Below are 7,773 nucleotides of genomic sequence, written 5' to 3'. Positions count from 1 at the left end.
ACCATCTTGACAGGCTGCATTACCGCTTGGTAATGCAACTGCACAGGCCTCCATTGCAAGGCACCTCAGAGGTCGGTGCCAACAACCACGTTCATCACCCAGGCTAAGCTTCCTGTCATCTAAGACTTCTACACCTGGCAGTGTAAAAAGAAGGCCCTAAAAATAGTACATAACCCCAGCCCCCCAATCCATAAACAATTCACTACTACCTTGCGGCAGGCATGGCATGTAGCACTGGTGGCTCCTTTCTGCAGCCGACAGGTGCCTGTATAGCTTAACACCAAGCCATAAGGCTGTTGACTACACTGTCTACTGCCAAATGATTATCAAATGGCATCACCACTATCCACATCAGTCTACCTTTTTGCATTAATCCTTTTTAGTATTAACTATGCACACATTAGACCACATACAGTATACTCCCCACTTACACAAACATCCCATACTTCGCTGGTGCTAATGTTTATTGCCTATCTGCTGCTACCCCGCCCTGCCTACGGTCCCTTCAGAAAGTATCCAGACCCCTTCACCTTCTCCATATTTTGTTGAGTTTTGAACTTGATTTATAATTAATTAATATGGGCAGTTTCTCCCATTCTTCCTTCCAAATTCTCTTAACCTGAGACTGGACGGGTAGAGTCAGTGAATTGCAATCTTCAGGTCTCCCCACACATGTTCAACATGATTCAAGTTCAGACTTGGGCTGAGTCATTCAAGCAGATGTACACACCTGGCCTAAAGCCACACAGCGTTGTATTGGCTGTGTGTTTTGGCTCATTATTATGCTGGAGGTATATTTGCCCAGTCTGCCTTCAGTCTCCCAGTCCCTGGCACTGAAATGTCTCCCCATAGCATGATGCTCTCAGCGCCATGCTCCACAGTAGGGATGGTATTAGCCAGGAGATGAGCGGTACCTCCAGACGTGATTTGGACTCATCAGACCAGAGTATCTTTTTCCTCATGCTCTCAGTCTTTCAGTCCATCTCAGAGGTTAGTGGAGATTCCTTGTGGGTCATGGGTTGGTTTTTGCTCTAACATGCATTGTGAAGTGTTAGATCTTACGTAGACGGATATGTGCCTTTCTATATGCACACAGGTGTACTCTAACCCAAGTTCTAGAGACTCAGAGGACACAGGATGTATCTGAGCTCAATTTGATATTGAATGTGAAAATCTAACATGAGATATGTTAGATTTTCACATTCAATAAATTGGCACATATTTCCATTTTCTTTTCTTGTTCTATTATTTTTGGGGATTGTGTGTAGATTGATACATTAAATTACATCAGAATGTGTATGAATGGCAGGCTAAACTGTACTCATGTTTTTTTTTTTACATAAAGCCTCCATGTTGCACTGATCGTGAGTCATTTTGTAGGTAATGGGGGTTATTTGTTTGATAGACCAAATTAATCTATTTTAGGTACATTCCTATCAGCAGATATATTGACTCAAGGTATCACCATTCTTTCCCCCATAACCCACATTAAAAGGATTACAACTCTGGAAGGGCGGTACTACCTGATCTGGCTTCTCTTGCTCCTTAAAAATTGTTTTGTTTCTTTTTATCCTCTACAGATAACGTCCTAGGTAACTTACTTTACATTAAGCAACACAATTGCTTCCTGTCAAAACAGAGGATTAACTGTTTTTCGATGTGCTTTAACATGGTGTTATTGATCAATACATTTTTGGTGTAGGCCCTTGTTACAGGAACGAGACAGGACACAGGTGCAGGGAGAACGGAGGACTTCTGATAATAGGACTTAGACATAATAAAACTACAAGGGACGGATTTCAAAAAAGTGCCCAACAAGGTACATTCAGTGGATATAAAAAGTCTACACACCCCTGTTAAAATGCCAGGTTCTTGTGATGTAAATAAATTAGACAAAGATAAATCATGTCAGCACCTTTTCCTCTCTTAACGTGACCTATAATGTGAACAATTCATTTGAAAAACAAACGGAAATCTCAATCAGGGAAAAATGAAAACCTTACAATAACCTGGTTGCATAAGTATGTTCACCCTTTTATAACTGGGGATGTGGCTTTGTTCAGAATTAACCAATCACATTCAAACTCATGTTAAATACAAGTCATTACACACCTGCCATCATTTGAAGTGACTCTGATTAATCACAAATAAAGTTCAGCTGTTCTAGTAGGATTTTCCTGACATTTTCTTAGTTGCATCTCAGAGCAAAAGCCATGGTCCACAGAGCTTCCAAAGCATCAGAGGGATCTCATTGTTGAAAGATATCAGTCAGGAGAAGGGTACAAAATAATTTCAAAAGCATTAGATATATCATGGAACACAGTGAAGACAGTCATCATCAAGTGGAGACAATATGGCACAACACAGAGACATTACCAAGAACTGGACGTCCCTCCAAAATTGATGGAAAGACGAGAAGAAAACTGGTCAGGGAGGCTTCCAAGAGGCCTACAGCAACATTAAAGGAACTGCAGGAATTACTGGCAAGTACTGGCTGTGTGCTACATGTGATCACAATCTCCCGTATTCTTCATATGAATGGGCTATGGGGTAAGGTGGCAAGACGGAAGCCTTTTCTTATAAAGAAAAACATCCAAGCCCGGCTGAAGTTTGCAAAAACAAACATCAAGTCCCCCAAAAGCACGTGGGAAAATGTGTTATGGTCTGTTGAAACCAAGGTTGAACCTTTTGGCCATAATTCCAAAAGGTATTTTTGGCGCAAAAACAACACTGCACATCACCCAAAGAACACCATACCCAGAGTTAAGCATGGTGGCAGCAGCATCATGCTTTGGGGCTGTTTTTCTTCAGCTAGAACCGGGGCCTCAGTCAGGGTGGAGGGAATTATGAACAGTTCCAAATACCAGGCAATTTTGGCACAAAACCTTCAGGCGTCCATTAGAAAGATGACGATGAAGAGGAAGTTCACCTTTCAGCACGACAACGACCCAAAGCACACATTCAAATCCATAAAAGCATGGCTTCACCAGAAGAAGAGTAACATTTTGGAATGGCCCAGCCAGAACCCAGACCTGAATCCAATTGAACATTTGTAGGGTGATCTGAAGAGGGCTGTGCAATTTTGCAAAGAAGAGTGGACAAATATTGCCACGTCAAGATGTGCCATGATAATAGACTCCTACCCAAAAAGACTGAGTGCTGTAAAAAAATCAAAAGGTGCTTCAACAAAGTATTTGTTTAAGCGTGTGCACACTTATGCAACCAGGTTATTGTGAGTTTTTATTTTTTTACTTTCCCCCCTCAAAGATTTCAGTTTGTTTTTCAATTGAATTGTTCACATTATAGGTCACATTAAAGGTGGGGAAAGTTCTGACATGATTTATCTTTGTCTCATTCTTTTACATCACAAGAACCTGGCATTTTAACAAGGGTGTGTAGACTTTTCATATCCACTGTAGGTGGAGTCTACCTAGGTACAGTGATAAGGCACACATTTGAGGGCGAAAACTTAACAGGTGTGAGAGAAAGGGCATTACTGTGCCCTGACTTGATATTTGAACCTGAGTATTCTGAAAGAGATTTCAGACGTAGGGAGTAACTGTAGCAACAGCGTTTGCCAAAGATCCTGTAGCATTTGTGGCAGTTTTCCAGCTATGCCAACCCAGTAATAATATATTTGCTGCCATAAATTGGACTGTGGACAGGTGTTACTTGAAAGGGTTGGCATTACTGATGTTTGCATATTGTGTCATGTATAACAAAACTTGTAGCGTGCATCAATGGGAAAACACCGCAAGGCCTGCAGCAGGATGAAGCAAGCAAGCAAGTTCATTTATATAGCACAATTCATACATAGGAGCAATTCAGTGTGCTTTACAGGGAAAATAAAAATACAAAATGCAATGGACAGTCAGATTGTTACAATTCTCTAGCTCAGCTGTCTCCAGGGGGACTGCATGAAGTTCAACACCCCGGTATCGATTCTCTAGTTAGTTTTCCTCCACTTACCTTCCGCTTTCCTACATTCTCTTTTCAGGGCGCTCTTTTCAGGGTTCTCCGTTGTGTTTTCTGTTTGCTCATAGTTTTCTTTACCTTTACCGGTGCAACACCATCCATGACATTCAATATTCTGTATGTCATGGACGTCATGGATATTAAAATTATCAAGGAGTACATCAACTGAAGAAGAGTGCCAAAGTTAATTCTATAGATTTTTGCCTTGCTTTTTGCAGAAAAACACCCACTCTGTATTCAGGGTACATTTCTGCTGGGATAATGCTGTGGAAGAGCACAGGGGCCACTGTCTGTTTTTCAGATAGTTCAATTTGTAAATGTGTTCATATTTTTGTTTTGTTGCCAACTGAATAATAAATGTATGTCCGTAATGTCAGAACAACATTTATCCCTGACAAATTATTATTAAAGCCTGGCAACGGAATGCCACAATGGCATGACAAATGTTGGTGATTAAAAAAAACAACTACTGTTTTGAAAAGTTTTTTATTTCTAGCTTCCAGCCCTCTTGGAATTACAACATTTTTGAGGCCCCACTATATTTCTAGGTTTACATTCTGAATGATTTCAGGAGTTTGTGGTATTCAATAAACAGAAGTACAGAAGAGGACAGAAGTCGATACTGCCGCAAAATTATATATTGTGTTAAGAAGTATGACAGATGACAGAAATTGATCATTGCTAGCATTAACAATTCAGAGATTAAGTAGCTGATCTATGGTGAAATTTTGTCTTCAACTTACTGGAAGTCCCAACTTCAACTGACTACTTTGAAGCCCCTTAATGGCAATGTGATACAAAAATTCATTTCAAATGAGTCCTCCATCCATCTCCATGCATCACCCTCTGAAGACATGAAGAAATGTCTCTGTATTACTTCTATAACTATTACCAAATGCACACACACATACATAGATTGAACAAATGTAGCAAAGTGCATCTTGGCTTTAGTTCCTAAACAGTGCAGTTTCGAAAGAACATACTGTAGCTGTCTAATTACTTCCATGAGCAGTACAGCGTCCATAGTGAAACAAGATAAGGACAGTGGTGACTGAATCCTTCCAGAGGCTTGAAGGAATTCATGTATGCTCTCCAGCATCTTCTCCAATATCCCTCCACATGATTGCCAAAGTAAAGAGTGGTGTGGGGGGGCGGGGGGGGCTTGAAGAGACCTGGAAAGCATTTAACAAGGAAACAGTAAAATATGCAGTAGCTTGATTAAGATGTGATCCCTGAAATCACTTACTTACTGTAAACTTACTGAAATGTGTTTCCATGTAACATTACGTACCATTGAAAGCACCTTGCCAACTCAGTGGCCGTGACATTTGAAGGTTGCGACTTCAAACCCTTGGCCCAAGTCATACGGATGACTGTAAAAATGCAACCACCTCTGCAAGGCATTCAGAATAAGGGAGATACATAGTGTCCTGTCCAACGAGTGTACTGGGATAGCACCCTCAAGCTACAGAAACAGGAGTCAGATTCCTGCATGCACGAATATGGCAAATGCAAGGCTACATACATTTTGAAAGCAACTACGGACAGATTTAAATGTGCTATTATGTCTAGCTCCTCCCTCATCATTCATGCGTGTGGGGTACATTTCAAAATGGCCTCATGGTGAACAACTGGTGCTCAACTTCACAGCTGTAAATCACTCTGTTCAGTCAAGAAGTGCGGTGTCACACAAGATAGCCCAACATACTGCAACATGTGATTGATGAGGGCTTAAACTCAGTCAGGGCACCACATCAAATACCTGTCCAGTGGTTTAACCTTCAAAGAGGCGAACTGGCCAGTAATGTCTGATTACACTCCTCATACCTCCACGTGATAATTGCATAATTACCTGTACTGTAATGAAACCCCCTGCTCTTTCCAGAACGTAGACATGTCTTTCCTGTATAGTGCTCCAGATGCAGGGGTTCGTATGAGGTGTTATAACTCCTGTATCTTGTTCTGCACCCTGATCCGTGTTCTCAGCCACTGATTGAAGCAGCCAGTGCCAGAGTGTGTCTGGCCAACAGCATCAAGGGTCCATGTCAGCTTGTCTGTGGCTGCGAAGGGGTGTGTGAGACGAAGGATTCAAGTTACGCGGGGCATCTCCACTGTCTCCGGGCACCATGGCCATAGACAGCTAGTGTGTGAGGCGGATGACAAGTCAGTGTGGGAGAGGCTGGGACAGGAAAGGAGTAAAGAGTTAGGTGTGGACGAAACAGAGACAGATGGAGAGACAAGATGAAGTGGTGCGTCGAGCCAGAGTAACATACAGTGCCTATAGGGAGTCTAGTATATGGCAGTGAAGTGTTTAAACATTTTGTTTGTGTCCGAGTTATTATTGTATTTTAATTACTCCACATTTTAAGGGGACTTTTATTATTGTAGGAAATGCCATACAAAAGAGACATAAAGCTGAGGATGTAGTGGTGACTGTTTAATTCCTTCCACATAGTTAACCTTCTAATTTTGCTACAGTAAAGGTTGGATGACATCTCCCCATACAAATCCCATGAAGTCTGTGAGGGCCACTGAAAGCATCCACCATTTAAATGTATTCAATATCATTGTATGGGATTGACCAAGCAGGTAATGTGATACTGAGTAGGAAATAATAAAAGGTTTATTACTCAATTTTTCTTTTTAAACTACAAAATGACAAAAATGAGCAAATAAACCAACTTCTTTAAAATAAAAGTGTTGGACAGTACAAGAAATAAAGCCACAACTTATATTCTACCATTCTTTGGAACTCTACTGATGGGATGGAACACTGATTTAATTTGGTGTTTGGATGATGGTGGTAAAGAATACTATCATTTTAATACTCAGCAAACCATTCAGTGATACCCTGTAGATATAATCATCCTGGAAGAGACCCAATAATAGTCCCTTAGATTCTTTTTTTACATGCTGCAAAGCATGATAGGATGTTAATTGCTTGATTGTATCACACGCTACAGCTGGATGGAAACATCTGCATTTATGTTCCTTCACTCATTTATTCAAGTTTTTCCTTTAATTTGTCTGTGTATGAAGTGGCCAGCTCCATTGTCTGGCATAAGAGGGAAGTTTAACAAACATACCTTTTCATCCATATTTTCATAACAGAACTAGTACATATACTGCTAAACATTAATACATTCTCATATTACTATTGGCAGTAGACAAAATGCATATTTGATTGTGCTTTCCCTTTGAATGGAAAGAGAAAGTTCCTCCCACATTGAATAGCGGTATGGTATTCACCACCACCCTCTGGAACCAGTCTTTATTCTTTAAGGACATGGTTTCTGCACGGACCTCCTTCACCAGCACATAGCTGGCTCCCGTGCTACAGACATGGTGCTGGCCAATCCAGTAACACAGGGGAACCGAAGAGATCACTTTATGGTTATGAACTAAACTATGCAGTGTGCACTGAACTCAGAAATAATAAATGCTGTCTGTCTTTGATAATCTATGTAACAAAGTTATACATGGGATATAAGAAATAAAATCTATGTTGCATTTTCATTTATATTGTTGCATCAGCATGTGTATAGTGCAATGTGTTAACAAGCATAAAATGACAGGATATAGTTTTGGTTTACGGTGCGATCGTACTTGCGACCCTGAGTCGTTCTTCCTAATGACCCAGTGCTTACTCTAAATCTTCAAATCCTCTATTGCCTTTTAAAGAACACAATATATTCCTGTTCATTTTTATTGCAAATAATAATAATATTATATATTTTTGTGTTTATTCTAAAATAAGTGTTTTCCTGAGCAAAGAAACTTCTCATATAAATATATTTA

The sequence above is a fragment of the Esox lucius genome, chromosome 17 (genome assembly GCF_011004845.1).
Source record: "Esox lucius isolate fEsoLuc1 chromosome 17, fEsoLuc1.pri, whole genome shotgun sequence".
NCBI lineage: Eukaryota > Metazoa > Chordata > Actinopteri > Esociformes > Esocidae > Esox > Esox lucius.
The sequence above is the reverse complement of the archived record's forward strand: the minus strand, read 5'-3'. Positions refer to the sequence as shown.